The sequence below is a fragment of the Amblyraja radiata genome, chromosome 21 (assembly GCF_010909765.2).
Source record: "Amblyraja radiata isolate CabotCenter1 chromosome 21, sAmbRad1.1.pri, whole genome shotgun sequence".
Lineage (NCBI taxonomy): Eukaryota > Metazoa > Chordata > Chondrichthyes > Rajiformes > Rajidae > Amblyraja > Amblyraja radiata.
In genome coordinates this window covers 12,762,128-12,787,366 of record NC_045976.1, presented here as the reverse complement: position 1 = coordinate 12,787,366, position 25,239 = coordinate 12,762,128, and the positions used below count along the sequence as shown (strand labels likewise).

The window sequence follows — 25,239 nt, the reverse complement described above, 5'->3', positions numbered from 1 at the left end:
ATGATCAAAGTTTAAAAGAGATGCGCGGGACAAGTTTTTTTACAAAGAGGGTGGTGGTTGCCTGGAATGCACCAAGGGTGGTGGCGGAGGCAGATATGATGGTGGTGTTTAAGAGACCTTTGGGTAGGTACATGGATATGGAGGGATATGGATCACATGCAGACAAAGGAGATATGGTTTAACTTGGCATTGTGCTTGGCACGGACATTGTGGGCCGAATGGCCTCTTTGTGCTGTGCTGTTCCATGTTTAACTTTATTCTGGAACTCTGACATGACCCTCACTTTCCTGAAAGTGTGTGCAAGCTGAGAGATTGAGTCTGAATGCAGAACTTGTTCCTTTATAATTCAGTGCTGTTCGCAACTATGACAGAATTTCAAATTGGCCAATGCTTCAGTTTGGCAGTTCATCATACCACAATGATATGATATTGTAAATGATTATTTCATGACAGCAGCATTTTCACATGTTACATATCCTTATTCCAGACGCACAAATATCGTAAATATTTCGAGGCTATCAGATGTTCTTCAGTTAGTTCAGGAAATTAGAACCAGGCTGGTTTAAAATAAAATTAAACGCAACTACTTTGCTGGATGCCACGTGCATTTTAATACGTAGATTGGGAACAAAAGACAGAAGAAATAGAGTTGGCAATTCATAGAGCAATATTCTCTCAGATACAGACAGTCACAGAGCTGTACAGCATGGAAACAGGCCCTTCGGCCCACCTTGTCCAGGCTGACCTAGTTGGTATTCTGGGCTAGTCCCATTATTTGCACCTGGCCCATAGCCCTCTAAACCCTTCCTATCCAAATATCTGTCCAAATGTCTTTTAAACTGCGTAAATGTCTGTAGGAACATATTCCCCCAAGGAAATGTTGGAATACTTTTCATTTCAATATTTTAAACATAAGACATAGATATAGGAGCAGATATAGGCCATTCACCCCATCAAGCCTGCTCCACTTTTCGATCATGGCTGATCTAATTTCCCCTCTCAATCTCATTCCTTTGCTTTCGCCCCGTAGCCTTTGGTGCCCTTTGTAATCAAGAACCTATCAATCTCTGCTTTAAAAATACCCAATGACTAGGCCTCAAATAACCAATGACCAACTCAATCTGCAAACTAACCTTTTGGGAATTCTGCACCAGCACTCCCAAGTCTATTTCCTTTCCACATTTACCAAAATAGTCTACGCCTTTATACTTTCTACCAAAGTACATGACCGTACACATTGCTATGCTGTATTCCATTTGCTACTTCTTTGGGCTACTAACATTGCATCTGGGCTTGAGGACTGCATTGGGAACATCTAATGCAGGAACTGGCACACTTGAATTATTCCCTATTTTTCCAGTTATTTCTCCACCCAATCCCTCAATGTTAACTTTTTAGGTTCAAGATACAGCATGGAAACAGGCCTTTTGGCCCACCGAGTGCATGCCAACCATCGATCACTGTTCACACTAGCTCTGTGTTATCCCACTTTCTCATCCACTCCCTACACACTAGGGGCAGTTTACAGAGGGCCAATTAACCTATGAACCGGCACGCCTTTGGGATGTGGGAGGAAACCCACGCCTTCACAGGGAGATCGTGCAAACTCCACATTGACAGCACCTACAGTGAGGATCGAGCTTGGGTCTCTGGCGCTGTGAGGCAGCAAGCCTACCTACTATGCCACAGTGCTGCCTTCACATGGTCCAATACGCTTATTGCGACCAAGATGCCCCATCTACACAAATCCAGTCTTTCCTATCCATGTGCCTGTACAAATGTCTTTTAAATGCTGTTATACTACCTGCCCTAGCTACCTCCTCTGGCAGCTTGTTCCATATACCTGCCAGTTATTGCCCCTCAGGTTCCTATTAAATCTTTCGCCTCTCGCCTTAAACCTACAGTATGTCCTCTGATTCTTGATTTCTTTCCCTGGGAAAAGACTCAGTCACCCAATCTATTTCCCTCATGGTTTTATACACCTCTATGTGATTTAGAGGTATCCCCATAGAAAGTATCACCCAAGCATCATTTTCTCCAGTGATCCTGCCTGACCCACTGAGTTACTCCAACATTTTGTGTCTATCACCTGGGCAGTTGTGTTAACGTCCACTTTGGTTTCCCTGAACTAATGTGTTTTGCTCTCGCTGAATGTTAGCTAATGCCTCTCGGGTCTGTATTAAATCCTGTCTTCATGTTTCGATTTCCCTCACCCTGGGCAAAAGGTTGTAGTAACTCGTCTTAGCAATTGGTCTTAAAATCGGGTTGTTTAAGTTGTGCAAGAACAAACTTATCACAGTTTAGTTAAGATTCTCTTCACTAACCTGTGGATAAACCACAGTGCATATTTGCTACATATTTGGACCAGTTGACATAAAAACTTCAAAGCTCCGCTAAAACTCGTGAGGCAAGGACAGAATGACAAACATTCGACAGATTAGGGAGCTGTTGCAATCTTTCAATATTATGATTTTGAAAGGGATAGTGTTTTGCAGATTCCTATATTTTATATTTTAATGCCAAGTCTCCATTTTATTAAACTGCACAAACTGAGCTAAGTCTGTGTCACAGCCTTAACTGTACAGCAATGCAATAAATAATACTTTCTGGACAACTGACAGATTACCAAATTAATAAATTAACAAATTAAATTATTTAACAAAATGAACACTTGTTGTTTCTGAAATTACAAAATATAATGGTAATTATAATGAAGACACCCAGACATCTATGGGATATGGGGAGAAGGCAGGCACGGGTTGTTGATTGGGGATGATCAGCCATGATCACAATGAATGGCGGTGCTGGCTCGAAGGGCCGAATGGCCTCCTCCTGCACCTATTTTCTATGCTTCTACATCCATAGTCAATAAAAAATACCAGCCTATCAACATATACAGGAAGATACAAGGAACTGCAAATGCTAAATTCTTGAGCAAAACACAAAACGTGCTGCAGGAACTCAACGGGTCAGGCAGCATCAGTGGAGGAAATAGACAGACAATGCTTTGGGTCAGCCTGAAGAAGGTTTCTGACCCGAAACATTACCTATCCATGTTCTTCCGAGATGCTGTCTGACCCACTTATTCCAACACTTTTTGTCTTTTTTATAATCTTCAGAATGAAGGGCAGCATTTGATCAAGAAGAGTGGAGTTGACCATTCAATCACTTCTTCAAACCGAAGAAGGGTCCCGACTCGAAACGTCACCTAATAAGGGGGAATGCTGAGTTACTCCTGCTCTTTGTGTCCATTGATGATTTCAATATTGATTCTCTTGTTAGTGTCACTTTAAACCATTTATGCCTGAGTCAAGAGAGAGTCAAGGGTGTTTTAATTATCAGATGTACCGAAATGGAACAATTAAATTCTTGCGAATGTCACCTATCCATTCCTTCCACAGATGCTGCCTGACCTGCTATGTTCCTCCAGCACTTTATGTGTGTTTTGCTCAAGATTCTGGTGTCTGCAGTCCCTTATGTCTCAAAATATGCGGCCTTATTTGTTCTTCCACCCTTAGAGCAAAGTTTCAGTACAAGACATGATTTAATTAGAGGAGTAAGGCTACTCAAAATATTCTTTTGCCATAGTGTGGTGCAACTGTGGAATTCATGGCCACAGACAGCTGTGGAGACCAAGTTTTTGGGTATATTTAAAGTGGAGATTGATAGGTTGCTGATTGCAGGTTTCAGGTTGTGGTAACGGTGTCAATGGGTACGGGGAGAAGGCTGGAGAATGGGGTTGAGAGGGAAAAGCAGATCAGCCATGATCATGTTCATAAGTGATAGGAGCAGAATGAGGCCGTTCGGCCCATCATGTCTACTCTGCCATTCAATCATGGTTGATCTATCTTTCTCTCTTAATCCCGTTCTCCTGCCTGCTCCTCAATCGAATGGCGGAGCTGAATCAATATCATTCTGCTCCTATGTCTTATGATCTCATGGTCTGACTAGTTGTATCATATTTAATGAGGATTCTTTGCCTAATCTTTCCCCAGAGATACCGCAAGCACGTGGATTGATTGTATGTGAATCCGATCTCTGCAGTGGGAAGCAGGGCAGCGCTTGATCAACAAGGACAGAGTTGACCATTCAATAACCTCTGTGAGTACACTCAAAGACATGAGTTATATAGTGCCTTCCCTCATAGGTTCTTGATGCCTTTGTAAACTCATTTACCTACAGAGTCTACAATGAACTATATAAGCCTTCATCTCAATCTGACACTCAATATTGTTTGCAACTATAAGCTATATGTTATGTGTGTTGGGAAAGACACTGCAACTTATTTAACATGCAAGGGATGTAAAACTATTTGTGTTAACATAGCCCTATCAACCCTGGAATCAAAGCATAATATACAATCAAAAGAACACAAAGTGCTGGAGTAACTCGCCGAGTCCGGCAGCATCTCTGGAGAACGCAGCGAGGTGGTGTCACATATCCATGTTCTCCAGAAATGCTGCCTGACCCACCGAATTACTCCAGCACTTTGTGTTCTTGTGTGTAAATCAGCACCTGCAGTTCCCTGTTTATAATATACAATCAGTTAGTTTTTCAAACGTTATCTCTCTTATTGTAGTTTAGTTTAGTTTAATTTAGTTTAGGTTATTATTCTTGTCACATGTACCGAGATACAGTGTAAAGCTTTTTGGACAAAGACATTATTAAATTGCACAAGGCAAGGCCACATCCACGGTAAAAATAGCAGTCGCTGATAAGGTTTCTAGGTGGTGTTGTCTGGGGAAAGGAATGTATTTCAGGGCATTGCGTGAACACTGGATCGTGTACAATCACATGTACAAGACTGGGTGTGAGGCTGAGGTAGAGATGAAGGGGGTTGCTGAGGAAGGGTCTGATATCATGGTGTTGGTGGTGGCGGCCGTTAGATGCCCTACAGCAGCCGGGTGAGTGAATGGATCGAGCGCAGCCCCGCGGCAGCTGCACCAAGCGGCGGTGGAAGGAGCTGACGGCATCGCGTTGGGCCAGGCTGACCCCTACTTCACCCATCCAGTGTCGCCTGGACACCGGGCCTTAATGTGAGGAAAGAAGGAATCGCACCTCTCCTTGGGCCATGATCGGACTTGTCAGAAGTTGCAAGATGGAACTGGAACGTGGTGACTCTCCGTGCTGTTCCTGCGTGTTTAATTTAGTTTTTATATACAGCATAGAAACAGGCCCTTCGGCCCACCTAGTCTGCGCCAACCAACAATCACCCCTTACACTAGTTCTACCCTACACGCTGGGGATACTTTACGGAAGCCAATTAACCTCCAACCCTGCTCGTGTTTGCAATGTTAGAGGAAACCGGAGCACCTGGAGGAAACCTACGCAGTCACAGGGAGAACATGCAAACTCCAAACAGACAGCACCCATAGTCAGGATTGAACCTGGGTCTCTGGCACTGTAAGGCAGCAACTCTACTGCTGAGCCACCGTGCCGCCCGTAGAGGATGAATTGACTGGATAGTATGCAGAACAAACTTCTCACTGTATCTCTGTACACGTGACAATACATAAACAAAACTACACTTACAGAGATGGAATTAAGTCTCCTTTGTATCTACCAAGAGGAAGCCATGAGTCAGACTGCATCAAAGGGCAGGATGCTGAGATATCATCCCAACGAAGCCAGATGTTGCAGAAACATGCAGGGAGGTGGGGTGATGATTGTCCAGGCTTGTGCACCATGGGAAAGAGTTTGTTGTGCTTTAGCTTCTTGTGGATGGGCTGGACGGAGGGATTGGCAAGAAGTGCGGTGAGAAAGCTTGACCCTGAGTTTATCCTCAGGAGACGACTGTGGCAATAACTTCCTGTTTCAGAGGGCCTACATTAAACCTGACATCTTTACACATTGCATTGCAAATCCACAATTCCCCTGACAATGGGAAACAAAGGAAAAATCAATTGTTAAAATAGTTTAAAGTTAAAATACTCCAAAGACCTACAGGTTTGTAGCTTAATTGGCTTAAGTAACATTGTAAATTGTCCCTAGATTGTAGGATAGTGCTTATGTACAGGTGATCGCAGATTTGGTGGGTTGATGGGCATGTTTCCGTGCAGTATCTCTAAAATAAATTAAAAGTTGACATTCTTTTTAAAATTAAGGTACATAGAGAAGAAAATCTCTCATTTACTTTTACCAAAATGTTCTTTTGAAAAAGTGCTTATGGTGCCATTTTTATCTGCAGGAGTTGGCATTTTAAAATCTTACCACTATGGGTGCGAAGGGTAGACATGTCAAAGACCAGAGCAGGTAGCTTTCGGGCAGAGAGGGCAACGTTTAAAGGAGTTGTGTGGGGCAAGGTCTTTACACATTGGGCAGTGGGTGCCTGAACCAGCAGGAGGAGGAGGGGGGGGGGGTGATGGAGACAGAGACACTAGTGGCGTTTAAGAGGCTTTTGGATAGGCACGTGGATATGCAGGGAATGGAGGGATATAGATCACGTGCTGGCAGAAGAGATCAGTTTAACTTGGCATCATGTTCAGCATGGACGTTGTGGGCCGAAGGGCCTGTTCCTGTGCTGTACTGTTCTATACTCAATGCTGAGACAGTGACATGGGAAGATACTATAAGTTTCGTATAAAGACAATTATGGTGGGCGGCACTGTGGTGCAGGTGGTAGAGCTGCTGCCTCACAGCGCCGGCGACTCTGGTTCGATCCTGACCTCGGGTGCTGCCTGTGTGGAGTTTGCACATTCTGCCTGTGACCACATGGGTTTCCTCCGGGTGCTCCAGTTTCCTCCCACGTCCTGAAGATGATGGGTACGGGTTTGTCGGTGAATTGGCCCTCTGCAAATTGCCCCTAGCGTGTTGGGTGTGAACACAAAAGTGGGCTAACATGGAAGTAATATGAACGGGTCATCGATGGTCGGCGTGGACTCGATGGGCCAAAGGGCTTGTTCCATGCTGTACCTCTAAACTAAACTAAAAAATGTCTCGTTGAGGAATATTAACTACCTTGCAAATGTATCTTCAAGGCAGCAGCAGTCAGTGAATATGATATCCCAGTAACGTTAAGGTTGATGAAATCATCCTGTTCGACGGAAATAATAGATGACGGTGTGGGGGGCTTTGCTTGGCCAGGGGACCCCTTCAGGGTGATGAGTTAACATTGTCGTGTCAGGAGGAACTGAACGGACAATGGTAGAGTCTGCTGACGGCTGGTTCACAACAGGTGACCCCAGAGTATTTATCAGGGTATTTATTTAAGATGATTTTAATTAGGCTCCAGAGACAATGATCCATGGGAATTTGAATCTTGAATTAACTCAGTTCAGTTTCAGTTCAAGTAAGGTGGAAAGATTCAAGAGTAGATTTATGAGGATGTTGCCAGGACTTGAGGGCCTGAGCTATTGGGAGAGGTTGGACAGACTAGAACTTTTTTCCTTGGAGCACAAGAGGATGAGGGATGATCTTATAAAGGTGTATTAGATAATAGGGGGAACAAATAGGGTAAATGCACTTTTCTCCAGTGAGGAAGGGGGATCAAGAACCAGAGGACATAGGTTTAAGGTGAAAGGAGAAAGATGTTGAGGACCAGGCTTTTCACCCAGAGGGTGGTGGGTGTAAGGAGCCAGCTGCCAGAGGAGGTAGTTGAGGCAGGTACTATAACAACATTTAAAAGATACTTGGACAGGTACAGGGATCGGAAAGATACGGAGGGATACCAGCCAAATGCCGGCAGGTGGGACTAGTGTAGATGGGACATCCTTGTCGACGGGGCCGGTTGAGCCAAAGACCCTGTTTCATGTTTATATGTCAATGGAGCAGAATTAGGCCATTTGACATGGAGTCTACTCCACCCTTCAATTCTGTCTGATCTATCTTTTGCTCTTAATCCATTCTTCTCCCTTTTCCTCATAACCTTTGATACCCTTACTAATCAAGAACATCCGCTTTAAAAATAACCCAATGACTTGGCCACCACAGCCTTAAGTGACAATTAATTCCAATGATTAAATACCCCTGACTACAAAAATTCCTCCTCATCTCCTTTCTAAAGGTACGTCCTTTTATACTGAGGCTGAGCCGTCTGGTCCTAGATACTCCAACTAGTGGAAACATCCTCTCCACATCCACTCTATCCAGGCCTTTCATTATTCGGTAAGCTTCGGTAAGATTCACCCCTTATCTTTCTAAACTCCAGCAAATACAGGCCCAGAGCCATCACATGCTCATCACACGTTAACCCAATCATCCCCAGCATCATTCTCTTCAATCTCCTCTGGACCCTCTCTGAGGCAAGCATATCCCTAAGTGGGGCTCAAAACTGCTCACAATACTCCAAATGCGGTCCAGCTAGTGCCTTATAAGGCCCCAACTTTTATATTCTAGTCTTTTCAAAATAAATGCTGATGTTGTGTTTGCCTTCCTTACCACCAATACTTCCTGCAAATTATTCCTTTTGGGAATCCTGCACCAGCACTCCCAAGAACCTTTGCACCTCCGATTTCTGAATCCTCGCCCTAGTTTGGAAATAGTCTATGCCTTTATTCCTACGACCAAAGTACATGCCTGCACACTTTGCGATGCAAAGTATTCCATTTATCACTTCTTTGCCCCCTTTCCCAACCTGTCCGACACCTTCATCAGAGTCCCTGGTTCCTCTGCTCCACCAGCCCCTCCAACTATCTATGTCCTGTATGTGTCTCTGTGACACTACCTCATCCACCGTCTCCTTGTTGTATGTCTCTGTGACTCTAATGCCTTCTGAACAATCACCTTCACATTCACCTTAGAAACATAGATAGAAACATAGAAAATAGGTGCAGGAGTAGGCCATTCGGCCCTTCGAGCCTGCACCGCCATTCAATATGATCATGGCTGATCATCCAACTCAGTATCCTGTACCTGCCTTCTCTCCATACCCCCTGATCCCTTTAACCACAAGGGCCACATCTAACTCCCTCTTAAATATAGCCAATGAACTGGCCTCAACTATCTTCTGTGGCAGAGAATTCCAGAGATTCACCACTCTCTGGGTGAAAAATGTTTTTCTCATCTCGGTTCTAAAAGATTTCCCCCTTATCCTTAAACTGTGACCCCTTGTTCTGGACTTCCCCAACATCGGGAACAATCTTCCTGCATCTAGCCTGTCCAACCCCTTAAGAATTTTGTAAGTTTCTATAAGATCCCCCCTCAATCTTCCTTTGCATTCCTTGCCCTTGGCCACAGCAGTTTGTTCTTCTGGAGAGGATGATGATTGTAGTTCGTCACTGAGCACGTGGCATGTGACGGCAATCCCGAAGTGAATCCCTCCTGACAAAACAGTTATTTTGCTGTTGGTTTTCAAAACGTATACAGCATAACAGTTATTATGTGTGGTCTGCTCTTGGCAGCCTCCTAATAATGCTATAAATTGTCGTTGTGGAGACCTACAAAATAGTTTCCAGCTGTGCAGAGAGAAATCTGACACCTCTGCTTTTGTCAAATTGCACCTTAATAGGATTAAATTCAAACAATTGGCAGATTCGTTGAAAGTACTTTTAAGGTCTTCTCATTTTTTTTTCATAAAGGCAGGGTATAAAAAAGCAAATAGAATGAACAAGAAATTTACAAGACTGCGATCTGTTCAGTAGTGGACAATACAACTTTCATAAGATCAAAGAAGCCGAAGACATTTGAGCAGAATTAGGCCTTTTGGCCCATCAAGTCTGCTCCCCCATTCGATCATGGCTGACCAACTTTTCCCACTCAACCCCATTCTACTGCCTTCTTCCCGGAACCTTTGATACCCTTAGTAATCAAGAACCTATCAATCTCTGCTTTAAAAATATATATTGGCTTGGCCTCCACCGCCGTCTGTGGCAATGAATTCCACAGATTCACCACCCTCTGCCTAAAGAAATTATTTATTTCTTTAAATTATTCATTTAGCATCCTGCTTTAAATGTAGAAAAAAAAAGGTGTTTTTGATTAAAGATACAGCATGGAAACAGGCCGTTCAGCCCACCGAGTCCACGCCTGTCCACACCAGTTCTATCTAATCCCACTTTCTCATCCACTCACGACACACCAGAGGCAATTTACAGAGGGCCCTGATTCACAAAACCTGCCTTGTTTATGTTTCTGTTAATTGCCAGACGTTTAACAAGCTTGTTAGAAAGCTGACTGCTCTTATGTCCATCTTACGTAATAAAAACAGTGATTCGTCACAGTTTTTTAATAGCATTCATTTCAACGTGCGATCATAAATGGGCCATCTGTTTTTTTTTTACATATTTATAACAAGCAGACCTTATTTTAGATTGAAAGAGGCAAACGTGTGTGTAGGTGAATGGAGCCTATATCACTTTAGATTGTAAAGTTGACTTTGGTTCTCCTTCCAGTTCTGCTGTTTTTAATGGTGTTGATGTGTGAATTCTGGGCATCTCTGGCCAAGCCAGTATTTATGGTCCTAAATGCCCTTGACGTTGGTGGTGAAGTGACTTCTTGCACCACTGCAGTCCTTCTGATTGAAGGTACTCCCTCGGTGCTACTTTGGAGAGACTTCCAGGATATAGACACTGTGCTGATAAAGTGTGTGACCTTGAAGGGGAGTGGTCGAGTTAAGAGCGTTTTATTGTCATGTATCCCGAACCGAAAGTTTAGAGATCGGGTCTGAAGAAGGGTCTCGGCCCAAAACGTCACCTATTCCTTTTCTCCAGAGATGCTATCGGACCCGCTGCGTTACTCCATCTTTTTGTGTCGATATATATGTGTGCGGGCGTGTGTGAGTGTGTGTATCATTGGTATTATGAGGCAGCATTTCTACCGGCTTGCACCTACTGTGCTGCCCCTGTAGAATTTGTAATGTCAATACGTTCTCCTAGATAAAGAAATATCTAGTGCTGATGCTTTCTTGTTGCAAGTGAGTGCAAATCCTGGCTCTTTCCTCTGCACAACATCTCACATCCGACTGCAAGTGGTCTTTACACAACGCTGGTTGCGATCCATCCAGCCTGGCGACTAAATATATAACAGGAAATTGGCTTTGGAGGGAGGTGGTTGATGTCTAACGTGGATTGGCAGATCTATACTTACAAACAAAACACCATAAACCTAGAGAAACAATTGATCAGTGTTCCCTGAATTGAGAGAGACCCCAGGCCAGAAAACACAGAGTTTCCTGAAGTCTCGTAATATTCATAAAGATTTGAGCGCTGTTGTGAGCTGTGAACCGTGATTTGAGTTTATTTCAACATTTCTTTACTTTACTTCAGAGATACAGTGTTGAAACAGGCCCTTCGGCCCACCAAATCTGTGCCGACCAGCAATCACCCCCGTACACTAGCACTATCCCAAACATTAGGGACAATTTACAATTTACAGAAGCCAATTAACCTACAAACCTGTACATAGTTGGAGTGTGTGTGTGGAAACTGGAGCGCCTGGAGAAAACCCACACAGTCTCAGGGAGAACGTACAAACTCCATACATATAGTACCCGTAGTCAGTATTGAACCCGGGTATCTAGCGCTGTAATGGGCCTGTCCCACTTAGGCGATTTCTTTAGGCGACTGCCAGCAACTAAGACAATGGAATTTACTGAAGTCAGCACCGGCGACAACCTACGTCACCTGGTGACAACCCACGTTAGCCTGGCGACAACCTATCACCTGGTGACAACCCACGTTAGCCTGGCGACAACCTACGAATGCCCAAATTGTCGCCACTGTCGCTGAAAAATTTTCAACATGTTTAAAATTTTCGGCAGTCGCCTGTAGTCGCCTAAAAAATCGCCTTAGTAGAACAGGCCCATAAGGCAGCAACTCTATCGCTGTGCCACTGTGCCAACCTCTGCTGTACTGTTCTATGTTCTATATTTACATTCTATAAATATATTCTCTCCAGCAAGCAAACTCTTACCTTTCAAGTGCCAATAACTATACTAAGGGTGCCAATGGAAGCCGCAATTTTCTTGGCTCAGTCAAGACAAATCAAGTCAAGTTGGGTTTATGTCACCTACACAAGTGTGGTGAAGTACAGGCGCAATGCAAATCTTGCTTGCAGCAGCATCACAGGAACCTAGACTCGGATAACACACAGACACAGATTATACATAAAATTATGCAAGATAGTGAAAAGAAAAATACTCTGCAAAAAAACAAGGCATCTGTGCTGGGGTGGTGCCTAGTGTTCCATTGTTGAGGTAGGATTAGGGTGATGCAGGTTGGTTCAAGAACCTGATGGAAAGTAGCTGTTCCTGAACCTGGTGGTGTGGGACTTGAGGCTTCTGTACCTCCTGCCCGACGGTAGCAGCGAGAATAGAGCCTGGTCCGGATGCTGGGGATCCTTGATGGTAACGGCTGGTGTAGATCCGTTTGATGGTGGGGAGGGCTGTGCCTGTGATCGACTGGGCTGAGTCCACCACTCTCTGCAACCTCCTGCGTTCCTGTGCATTAGAATCACCATACCAGGCCGTGATGCAACCAGCCAGGATACATTCTACAGTGAATCTGTCGAAGTTTGGTGGAATATTTGGTGTCGTTTACCAAAGTAGAGGCACTGGGATACCTTCACTATGGTTACATCTCTGTTTGAACAGAGTCACAAACTCTGCTGAGAAATGAATGAAGAGGAGTTGGCGTGATTGCTTTAGTGCCAGTGCATCATGCTGTGTAAGGTGTTTTACTTAACACCTAGAGCCAAGGCTTTATTATGGAACTAAACAAGGCGCAAAGCCCTGGAGTTCCGTCGCCTATCCATGTTGTCCAGAGATGCTGCCCGGCCCATTGAGTTACTCCAGCACTTTGTGTCTTTTTTTGTAAACCAGCATCTGCGGTTCCTTGTTTTTACACCTTTAAGGGCCTGTCCCACTTGGCCGTCATTTATGCGACAGGCCCGTAGTGACTGACGTGCGACGGTCGCCCGCCTCATCATGCGTCCGCACAGCCGTCTGCAGAGTGTGACGTCATTTGAAGATAGACACAAAACGCTGGAGTAACTCAGCGGGACCGGCAGCATCTCTGGAGAGAAGGAATGGATGATGTTTCGGGTCGAGACTCTTCTTCAGTCTGAAGAAGGGTCTCGACCCGAAACGTCACCCACTGCTTCTCTCCAGAGATGCTGCCGGTCCCGCTGAGTTACTCCAGCGTTTTGTGTCTATCTCCAATCATCTTCGCCCCGCTCTGGGAGTAGGAGTGGGGGCGGATCCAGATCCGCAACGGCCCCGAGCCCCAGGCCGAGCTCGGCGATCGCTTGCCTGCTTCTACTGCTGTTGGAGGTGAGACGCGCCAGGGTCTTGGGCCTGTCCCACTTTGGCTGTCACTTACGCAAATATTTTGTGCAGGACGAAGTACACACTCCTCCACGCCACTCCACACTCCTCCACACCACACCACACTCCTCCACACCACTCCATGCGCCCGTCCCGTCCTACCCATGCACTACCCACACGCTACCCACACGCTAGCAGGTCGCGTAAATGGAGCGCGATTGACGGCCAAGTGGGACAGGCCCTTTATTATGCACTAGCTTGCTGAGAAGATTCCACATTGGAATAGACCATTTAGCGCCTTCAGTCAGATTCTGAGAGGTGTGAACACATTGAACTGGAGATGGTCCCTTCATCTTTTGAATGCCCAATGGCAATAAAGTTGCAGCAACCTGTAGTTTCTCAGAACTACAATCCATTCACGGGTTGTTAATCATAGACAAATAACAGTGCATCAATCTTCAAAGTAAAAATCAATCTCGGGTAATACGATTGTTAATAGTTTCACAAAGGAAGTATTTAATAGAGTCATAGTCAGAATAATACAGTGCAAAACAAGCCCTTCAGCCCAACTAGTCCATGCTGACCAAGTTGCCCCATCGACGTGAGTCCTACTTGCCCATGTTTGGCCCATATCCCTCTCAATCATTCCTATCCATATACCTGTCCAATTATCTTTGAAATGTTGTTAATGTAGCTGCCTCAACTACCTCCTCTGGCAACTCTTTCCATATAGCCACCAAATCCACTAGATTGAAAAAGTTATCCCTCGGATCCTATTACATTTTTCCCATCTCACAAACCTATGTCCTCTGGTTCTTGATTCGTCTACTCTGGGTAAAATACTTTCACCCTATTTATTCCCCTCATGAGAATGAGAATTCCCCTCCAGGGGAGAGAATCAACAATAAATTATTTTAAAAAAACACAAAAGTGCTGGAGTAACTCAGTGGATCAGTCAACATCCCTAGAGAACATGGATAGGTGACAATGTGAATCGGAATCGTTCGTCAGACTCGAATAGTCACCTATCCATGTTCTCCGGAGTTTCTGCCTGACCCACTGAGTTACTCCATCACTTTATGTTATTTTTGAAAACCAGCATCTGCAGTTCCAGATGATTGCAGTGGAACTCTAACGCTCCAAACACTGCCTATCCATTCCCTCCACAGATGCTGCCTGACCCATTAAATTCCTCCACCACTTTGTGTTTTGGTCAAGATTCCAGCATCTGCAGGTCTTAATTTCTTCGTTGGTCCGTCACAGGCCTAAAAGGTTATTGAATGGGTGACCAGCATACCACCATTGAAGTTGGCATAGTGAATCCCGTAGGATCTTGATGACAACTTTCAAGGAGCAATGGACTAAACATATCTCTCATCTACTTATTTTCCCTGGCATTTAACTTCAATCTTGGAACTCATGCAAGGAGATAAACAAATCCTGGATGGTTTGCATGTTTGTGCCTGAATCGCTGATAAACTTTCCCATTATAGAGTTTCTTGCATCAATATAATCTAACCGTAGTTGGTCCATCCACCCAATGTATTTCACAGTTTACATACCAGGGTGAATCCATGGCAGCTGGAAATGTGTCAAATTATCCAATCTGTGCTCTTATCAAACATAGCTCTATGCTATTGCATTCTGCCTCACCGATGGGCAGCTCTTAACTTGTCCAAATGCATAGGATTTGGAAGGAGATGTACTGTGTATTGTTATTGCAAAAGCTTAATTCATATCATAAGACCCCCTTGGTTATATTTAATTTATATTTCAGAATTTATACTTCACTTACATTATTCCTTTGTGCAGCCTTCGTCAATTCATAGACTCGTACAGCACACAAAGAGGCCCTTCAGCCCAACACGTCCATGCCAACCAAGATGCCCTATCTACACTAGTCCCACCTGCCTGCGTTTGGCCCATTTCCCTCAAAACCTTTCATATCCATATACCTATCTAAGTGTATTTTAAATGTTGTTATAGTTCATGCCTCAACTACCTCCTCTGGCAGCTTGTTCGATACACCCCAACACTCTCTGTGTGGAAAACGTTGCCCCTCAGGTTCCTATTAAATCTTGTTCTTCTCACCTTAAACCTATGTCCTTGGCATCTTGATTTCCTTACCCTGGGTAAAATACTCTGTGCATTCACCCCAATCTATTCCCCTCATGGTTTTATACACCACTATAAGTCATTTAGACTTGAGTATCACCTTAAACAGCATCAGCTGGAAAATTGTGTTGACATTCTCTTTGGTTTCCAAGAGCCAATTTGTTTTGCACTCGCTGAATGTTAGCTAATGTTTGCTGGAAACCAAAAAATAAAACAAAGTTGAGAGGCTTTTAGATAAACACATGAATATGCAGAAGATGCATGGATATGGATGATGTGCAGGCAGAGGGGATTAGTTTAACTTGGCATAGTGTTCGGCATGGACATTGTGGGCTGAAGGCCCTGTTCCTGTGTTGTATGGTTGTGTGTTCTATGTAGGATCTTTGATATAATCTCCTGAAAGCAGCTTACAGAGCGTATCGAAAGATGTTTGATTTGTTGGATTGATGAATAATATTTCAATTTATGACGTTCTGAAATTCTTCCGAAGTAGTTTTGTTTGGTTTGGCAAACATATCCCAAAATGCCGTGGGCTGCAAGTTGCCTGAATCATCGCTCTGAAACTCTAGGGGATCACTCCAGACCGCACCAATGCCCTACTGACATTCCTAACATTCATACACATTTCCCAAATATAATACTTATGATTAATTTTGCAGTTCCATATCGATTTCAAGTTTGCTCACAATTACTCGGCAAACAGCTAGAATTAAGATATTTCATTAAATAACGGCGTTAACTAAAGGCATGGAGACACGAGGAACTGCAGATGCTGGAATCTTGAGTAAAACACAAAGTGCTGGGAGGAACTCAGCATCTCTCTCCCCATTTTTGAGGTCCAAGTCCATAACTCCCAGAAAGTGGTGACACAAGAAAACGAGAGGTAATTAAGGCATATGGTATACTTGCTTTCATAGGTCAGGGCATTGAGTATGTGTCAAGAAGTTGTGATGCAGCTTTATAGGACACATTTATATGTTAGGCCACATTTGGAGTATTGCGTGCGGTTCTGGATGCCCCATTACGGGAAGGATGTGAAGGCTTTGCAAATGGTGCAGAAGAGGTTTTTACCAGAATTATGCCTGGGTTTGGGGGTATTAATCACTGGGACAGACTTGGATTGTTTCCTCTGGAACGCTGGAGGTTAGATAGAGGTTTATAACATTTTAAGAGGCATAGATAGGGTAGACAGTCAGAATCTTTATCCTAGAGTAGAAATGTCAAAGACTAGTGGGCGAAGACCTGAACCGTCACATATCGAGGACCAGAGGACAGCCTCAAAATAAAAGGACATACCTTTAAGGGCTGTCCCACGCTTGCGACCTAATTGGCGAGTTTAGGAGAGTTTGAAAAAAATGTCATGTTGAAGACCTCTTTCGACTGCGCTGAAGACTAGCTTCGACTAGCTACAACTAACTTCGGGAAAATTGGATACCGAATAGTGGAGAGTGAAGACAACCTCCTTCGATCTCCTTCGACTTCTCTTCGACTATGATGAAGACTATCTACGACTATCTTCGACTACCCTCGATTACCTAAGACTAACATGCCGACCTACTACGACTAAACCTACGAGTAAAAATAGTATCGATTTTTTCCATGGCGACCTTTCTTCACTCGCGGGCATTTTTAAACATGTTGAAAAATACGCCGTGACCTAGCTGAGGCCTCGAGTACACGGGGACTATCGAGCATGAAGGAGAGTTACAAAGACCTCCTACAACCTTGTGTCAACTAAGCTGCCAGTATGAGTCGAGGGCAAACTCGCCAGAACTCGCGGATTGGGTCGCCCAAGTGTGACAGCCCCTTTAGAAAGGAGATGAAGAAGAATTAATTTTGCCAGAGGATGGTGAACCTGTGGAATTCATTGCCACAGACGGCTGTGGAGGCCAAGTCATTCTGTATTATTAAGGTGCAGATTGACAGATTCTTGATTAGTAGGAGTGTCAAAGGATACAAGGGATGGCAGGAGAATGGGATTGTGAGAGAAAGATAGATCAGCCATGATTGAATGGTGGAGTGGACTTGACGGATCAAATGGCCTAAAGTCTGCTCCTATGAGTTATAAACATGAAGATTTTATTCATTTGGCATTCTGAGCTATAGCCATGGATAGTTTAGAGTTCCAGAGAATGTGTAATGTCTACCTGAGTTTCCCCATGTTACTAGTAGTTCAAACTGTTCTGACTTTGGAATTGTCTATAAATGAGACAACATTGATAGGTTTAGCAACATTCCTAGTTGAAATATTGAAGAAGACACTGAGCAAGAAAGTAACAACACAAATAGCCTCACTGGGTTAGGGGGCAACAGATCAGAACCAACTGATTTAAGTTAAGTTAAAGCCAACTACCTCTTGCCTTAGCAGGATTTTGTTTTGGTAACACTGCTCAAATGGTGCATTTAATTCTGGGTTTAGATTTAGAATTAAGTTTATTAGTGTCACGTGTACCAAGGTACAGTGAAAAGCTTTGTTTTGTATGCTCTCCAGTCAGATCAGATAACCTTGCACATAAATACAATCAAGCCAAACTCAACTACAATAGGTAGAGCAAAGCGGAAGATACAGAGTGCAGAATATAGTTCTCAGCATTGTAGCACATCAGTTCCACAGACAAAGTCCAATATCCGCAATGGGGTAGAGGTGAGTCGGAAAGTACCCTAGCTTGTGGAAGGCTGATAACAGAGGGGAAGATTTGACTGAACATTTCATGATTTGTAATGGGAACCAAATTAATGTAAGTGGTAATAAAGATGGGAATTAATTTGTATAGTCAAATATTCCACATCATTTTATGGATCAAGTGCCTGGTGATGAGGAGGAATAGTTGTGGATGACAGCCTGAATAGATGAACATTTTAAGCTGTGATCTGTGGAACCAGAGTCTATTGAAGTATTTGTTTAACTGCGCTTTCAGGGGAGTCTCGGCTGTTGATAAATCACACTGAAACTGGAGGTTTCACATCCTGGTTTTCTGATTGGAAAAACATACCCAGAATATTATTGAAATTTCAATACTTACAGACAGCATGCGAGACTCTTGGTGGGAGAGCAAAGTCCGTAAACCACCCCTTCACTTTTCCTCGGGAGATTAAGTATTAGGTATTGCCACGGAGACTACCTATGTGTAGAGTGTGGAGAAGGAAGAAAGATGAAAGCCTTTTGTTCTGCTATGCTCCCTTCTTTTTAAGCAATCAGCCACTGAGGTTGGAGAATGTTTACTTTGTGTCTGCTGTAACTATTTCAGGTTTTTCATTGAAGCAAACTCTTTCATACTGTAAGACAGCTGGAAAGAAGCCTGTGATTGCTTAACCTGCAAAGAGTAAGGATACAAAGTCAGAAAGATCCACACAAAATGGTGATATTGTTTATTATTGTCACGTGTGCTGAAAATGCAAAGCTTTGTCTTGCATGCTGTCCAAACAGATCAGATAATACTATACATCAATACAATCAAAGGTAGACAAAAATGCTGGAGAAACTCAGCGGGTGCAGCAGCATCTATGGAGCGAAGGAAATATGCAACGTTTCGGGCCGAAACCCTTCTTCAGACTGATGGGGGGATGGGGGGGGGAGAAGAAAGGAAAAAGGAGGAGGAGGAGCCCGAGGGCTGAGGGAGAACTGAGAAGGGGAGGAGACAGTAAGGGCTAACGGAATTGGGAGAATTCAATGTTTATGCCACTAGGATGCAGACTACCCAAGCGGAATATGAGGTGCTGTTCCTCCAATTTCCGGTGTTGCTCGCTCTGGCCATGGAGGAGGCCCAGGACAGCGAGGTCAGATACGGAATGGGAGGGGGAGTTGAAGTGCTGAGCCACTGGGAGGACCGGTTGGTTAATGCGGACCGAGCGGAGGTGTTCGGCGAAACGATCGCCAAGCCTACGCTTGGTCTCACCGATGTAGATCAGCTGACATCTGGAGCCGCGGATGCAATAGATGAGGTTGGAGGAGGTGCAGGTGAACCTCTGTCGCACCTGGAACGACTGCTTGGGTCCTTGAATGGAGTCGAGGGGGGAGGTAAATCGACAAGTGTGGCAAGGGAAAGTGCCTGGGGAGGGGGTGGTGCGGGATCAATTCAAGTACAGTAGGTAGAGCAAAGGGGAAGATACAGCGTGCAGAATACAGTTCTCAGCTTTGTAGCACATCAGTTCCAGAGACAAAGTCCAAAGTCTGCAATGGGGTAGAGTTGAATCAACAGTTCTCCAACTTATGGAAGGTCTGTTCAGAAGCCTGATAACATTGGGGCAGAAGCTGTTCCTAAGTCTGGTGGTGCGCACTGTCAAGCTTCTGTATCTTCTGTTGGACAGGAGAGTGGAGAAGAAGGAATGACCCAGGTCGGACAAGTCTTTGATTACGTTGGCTGCTTTTCCAAGACAGCGTGAAGTGTAGATGGAGTCAATGGTGGGGTGTCTGGTCTGTGTGACGGACTGGGCTACATCTAGAAACTCTGTGTAATTAGTTGAATTGGGGTGAAGTATGGATCAATAATGCCTCGGGTAATACCAGGGACAGTGAGAAGATGAAGAGCAGGATTATTGGTTTCAACCGTTGTCTGAAAAGGCAATGCAAGGGTAAATGAGATTGAAAACATGGACAGATTTATGCCTGGCCTTTCTTCGCTATTTTTAAACAATTAAGTGGCTGAAAACCAAGTGCAAAATATGTTCATTTTTCATCTCAAGTTAATGTCATCCTAGATCAGTGAAGATGGAAGCCCACATGGGTTTTATTCATAACTATTTATTATTCTATTTAAAGTTTCTGAAATGTAATTTATCTCCGTCTGAATTTTGCAAAGGAAATGAATGCACTGACATCTGCAAAGTTTATCTTCCTTTTGGTGGCAATGTGATTTTACACAGATTTGGTTGTTGTGCAATGCCTCATTTCCCACTCTATTTCCCAACACCATGACTCATGGTGAAAGCAATTAATATGTTTCAAAATAAAAGTGCTTATTTTTTAAATTCCATTTGTAAAGAAAACTATTAGATGGTGCAGTGGTTGAGCTGCTGCCTTACAGCGCCAAAGACCCAGATTCGATCCTGTTTATTTGTGCTGCCTGTACAGAGTTTGTACGTTCTCCCTGTGACTGCGTGGGTTTTCTCCGGGTGCTCCGGCCTCCTGCCACACTCCAAAGACGTGCAGGCTTGTAGGTTAATTGGCGTTGGTAAAAAATTGTCCCTGGTGTGTGTAGGATAGTGCTCGTGTACAGGGATTGCTGGTCAGCATGAATTAAGTGGGCCGAAGGGCCTGTTTCTGTGCTGTATATCTAAACTAAACTAAAATTATAGGGTAAATCTGAGAGTGTGTTGAGTGATCAATTGTGGTCGTCTTATTTATTAGGGAAGGGTCTTGGGGCAGAAGGATTAGCAATGGATTATGGAGTAGGAGATCAATATTTATCTTCAAAAAAAAATTGAAACCTCTTCATTCACCCAGTCACAGAGTGGCAAGCAGTGAAATGGGAGTTTCATGGGTGGCACGGTGGCACAACAGGTAGAGCCGCTACCTCACCAGAGTAGCAGGTACGACCCTGACCTCAGGTGCTGTCTGTGTGTGGAGTTTGCACGTTCTCCCTGTCACTGTGTGGGTTTCCTCCGTGTGCTCCGGTTTCCTCCCATGTCCCAAAGGTTAAATGGCCCTCTGTAAATTGCCCCTGGTGTGTAGGGAGTGGATGGAAAAAGTGGGATAACAGTGAAAAGAGACACAAAGTGTTGGAGTAACTCAGCGGGTCAGGCAGTATCTCTGGGGAACATGGAGAGGTGACGTTTCAGGCCAGGACATTTCTTCAGTAACAATCCTAACTTGTTATCTAACCCACCTCTGTGTCACCTGGAAGGGTTGCCGGGGTCGCTGGATGGATGTGTGGGACGAGGCGCAGGGACAGGTCTTGCATCTCCTGCAGTTGGAGAGGAAAGTAACTGGAGAAGGGGTGGTTTGGGTGGGGAGGGATGTGAACCAAGGATTTGCGGAGGGAGCGGTCTCTGTGGGTGGCGATGGTGTGACTGGGGCGGTGGGATCAGGCTGAAGCTGGTGGAATCGTTGGATGAGCAGGTCGGTGGGGTTTTTGTGCAAGAGCTTCCTGCATTCTCAGACCGCCACCAGACTGATGCGTCTAACATTAGTTCCACACTCCCACATGGGGTGACCTTCCACTAGCGTTCCCCAGTCATCCGCTGATTTCATCTTTGATGCTTCCAAGGGTTATGGAGAATGAGCATGAGAAAATGTAGACCTCTGCCAGTCTCAAGAATGACTCAATGAACCAAAGGGCCGACCAGCTGAATGTGACTCACAGTCACATACGTTTAAGAACAGGCAAGGCACTGAGGGTCAGCATCTCAAGAAAATACGCCTCTAGTGAAGAAAATGATGGGACTTCAGAAGGCTGGGGGAGTGCGCTGCTCAGAATGCAAACATTTCTCCAGCAAGACGAGACTGATGGGAAGCTTTGTACATTGTAATCTTTCGCCCATTGACTTTATTGAATGGACGAGGTGCTGAATTCCCCACGACACCACTGGGGTGAGATGTGGGGATCGGGGTGAGGGGGTGGGGAGGGAGTGGTGGTGGAATGGAACTTAAAAAATGTTCCCTCAAGATTCCAACTCGGTGTCATTAAAACTAAAGTTTTAAATCTTGCGAAAGTCAGTTAAGGTAAGGTTGGCTACACCAACTTTTAACTGAGAATGACATAATATGTTTATGATACCCATTCTCCCAGTGGAGCCATTACTTTTTAAAAAGCTGGATTTCGCAGTGAAGTACAGTACAAAAGTTCAGTGTTTGGGATCAGTGCTAAACTTGAGCCAAGTTTGCAGAAATTTGCACAGCTGTGGATTTGAAATGTTATTTGATACATGATGGGAAACTCAAGAGTTTAGTTTAAAAATGTTATACCTTTGGCAGAAAATATGAGGATTGGGTTAAATATGTGCATCAGCACTGGGTTGTTGGTTCTCCTGCCCACATTGTCGCTTCATCCTAGTGTCTGTGGCAATGCTTTGCCCAAACCCAGATATTAAAGCTGATTTTCGGTTCAACATTGGAGGTAATTGCTCAATGGTGCATTCAACGTTCTTTGCAAAGTGCTGAAGTAACTATCAAAAGATGGACACAAAGTGCTGGATTAAATCAGCGAGTCAGACAACATCTCTGGAGAAAAAGGATGACCCATGCAAAAAGGACCCGAAATGTCACCCATCCACGTTCCCCAGAGATGCTGCCTGACTCGTTGAGTTACTCCAGCACTTTGTGTCCCTTTAATACCAATATAATTATATTAATATTTATGGGAGATTGCTATCTAAAGTGGAAATTGCTTTTATTTTTAATCTTACAATTGTAACTGTGCTTCATATTTGACAGAATCCCCTTCTGTAAAAAAGAAATTCTTACTTTTAAAAATAATTTGTGCAAAACAGTCTTTAGAGGGTGTAATTCTTGAATGCTTTGATGTGTGCTCCAGTGAGCTTTACAATCTTTTCAGGCTCCGTTAGATTAAGTCTTTTCCAAGAATGCCTTCTTTTAAACCTCATATCCAGCAACTTATGAAAAAACTAAAGATAAAATTAGGTTTTTACTTTAGAAACAAATCTTGTTTTTCTTTTGAAGCCAAAAAAAGACTTGTTGCTGCAACGTTTATGTCTGTGTTGGACTATGGTGATGTTTTATATATGAATGCATCTTCAAAATGCCTACAGTCTTTGGACACGGTCTACCATGGAGCACTGAGATTTGTTACTAATTTTAAAACCCTCACGCACCACTGCACTTTGTATGCTCAAGTTGGATGGTTTGCCCTGTCCACCCGCAGACTCCATCATTGGCATATCCTTATTTATAAGACTATCCTCGGTGTTCTTCCTTCATACCTGCAGAAGTATGTAATTCGAAAAAGCACAGGAACTTATCAGCTCCGCTCTGAGGACTTGTTCTTACTAACTGTACCTAAAGTCCGTACTGAACTGGGGAAAAGGGCATTTAGTTATGCTGCTCCCTTCGCATGGAACCAGCTGCAGAATGAACTGAAACTTAAGGAGCTGGTTTCTATAAACAGATTTAAATCCCTTCTTAATGATGTTGAAGCGGGCTCTTCGGTCTGTACATGCTTTGTTTGATGATGTTCTGACTGTGACTCTATTTATATGTTCTCTGTTGTTTTTTTTTAAATTATTGTCTGTAACTGTGGAACTGTGCTGCTGCCTGTCTTGGCCAGGACTCTCTTGTAAAAGAGATTTTTAATCTCAATGAGACTTCTCCTGGTTAAATAAAGGTTATAAATAAAAATAAATAAATAAAACAATCAGGGTATTAAGGCTTGAAGTTGGGACGTTACGTGAAAGTTGTACACGGCATTGGTAAGACTGCACTTTGATTATTGTGTTCAGTTTTGATCACCCTGCTATAGGAAGATGTTATTAAGCTGAAACAAGTGCAGCGAAAATTTACAAGGACGTTGCCAGGACCAGAACTTCTGAGCTATAGGGAGAGGCTGGGCAGGCTAGCACTTTATTCCATGGAGTGCAGGAGGATGAGGGTGGTCTTATAGAGGTGTATAATATCATGGAGAGGAATAGATAGGGTGAATGCACAGTCTTTTACCCAGAGTAGGGGAATCGAAAACTAGAGGAAAGGTTTAAGATGAGGTGGGAAACATTCAATAGATATCTGGAACAAGCTGCTGGAGGAGGTAGACGAGGCAGATATTATCACAATATTTAAAAAAATATTTGGACAGGTGCAGGGATAGGAGAGGTTTAGAAGCATATGGGTCAAGCGCAAGCAGGTGTGATTAATGTAGATGGGGCATGTTGGTCGGCGTAGGCAAGTTGGGCCGAAGGACCTGTTTCTACGCTGTATAAATTGATGCCTCTACAGTAACATCCAACATGGGCACGTTGGGCCGAAGGGCCTGTTTCTACGCTGTATGACTCAATTACTCTACATAGATGCATTCTAGAGCGCAGAAACAGGCCCACCCCCTTTGCCCCTCTCGCCTCCAAACTATGCCCTCTAGTCTTTGACATTTCCTCTCTGTGAAAAAGATTGTGATTGTCTACCATATCTACGCCTCTCTTAATATTACCTCCTTAAGGTCATGTCATGAGGACTAGGAGTAGAATTAGGCCATTCAGCCCACCAAGTCTGCGCCATTCATTCATGGCTGGTCAATCTCTCCCTCCTAACCCCATTCTCCTGCCTTCTCCCCATAACTTCTGACACCTATACTATTCAAGAATCTATCTATCTCTGCCTTAAAAATATCAACTGACTTGGCCTCCACAGCCTTTTGTGGCAAAGAATTCCACAGATTCACCACCCTCTGCTTAAGAAATTTCTCCTCATCTCCTTCCTAAAAGAATGTCCTTTAATTCTGAGGCTATGACCTCTAGTTCTAGACTCTCCCACTACTTCTGTCAGATTTATATTTAAAAGCTGATACCTCCTGTTTAATTTTTATGGTTGTGAACATGCCTGCACTTTGGATGCAACTTGTTCCAGTCTGTGGATCTTCACTCCTGGTGTCAACATAAAGCCGGCCAGGTACTGTGATGAAGGTGTAGAATGAATGCAATCGCCACTTTAGCTCCTTAATGATTTCTCAGAATTTCAACGTGGGAGTACTTTTTATGGCTGTGTGGCAAATCTTTTATTGATTCCCTGGTATGTTGGACAAGATGAAAGAACACAGAGAATATGAATGTGGCGCAGGTCCTATTTTATCACTTTTTCACAATAACAACACTGCAGTCGTGGAGTCTGAATTGGATGTTGTAAAAGGACCTTGACCTCCCTGTTGCTAGAGTAATTCAGCGGTTCAGGCAGCATTTGTAGTGGGAATGGACAGGGGATGTTTCTGGTCAGGACCATCAGTCTGAAGAAAGGTCCAGACCCAAAACATCACCTATTCCTTCTCTCC

At 44.0% G+C, this 25,239-nt stretch overlaps 1 protein-coding gene and 1 long non-coding RNA gene across 7 annotated transcripts in view; one reads left to right on the top strand and one right to left on the bottom strand.

Moving 5' to 3' along the window:
- The window catches only part of cald1 (caldesmon 1), a 186,699-nt gene that overhangs the window by 55,897 nt on the left and 105,563 nt on the right, over nt 1–25,239 (top strand). For 4 of the 6 annotated variants that reach the window (XM_033039564.1, XM_033039559.1, XM_033039560.1 and 1 more), the window contains one exon: nt 3,996–4,101. The exons of the other annotated variants lie outside the window; for them this stretch is intronic. The gene's annotated coding sequence lies outside the window, so the exon portion shown is untranslated. The remainder of the gene's footprint in view (nt 1–3,995; nt 4,102–25,239) is intronic. 6 annotated transcript variants of the gene reach the window in all.
- LOC116985119 lies at nt 7,905–24,303 on the bottom strand. The gene is made up of 3 exons (XR_004415208.1): nt 24,291–24,303; nt 23,092–23,099; nt 7,905–8,108 (listed from the first exon to the last, which is right to left on the bottom strand). It is a non-coding gene; the product is annotated as an uncharacterized LOC116985119 (long non-coding RNA).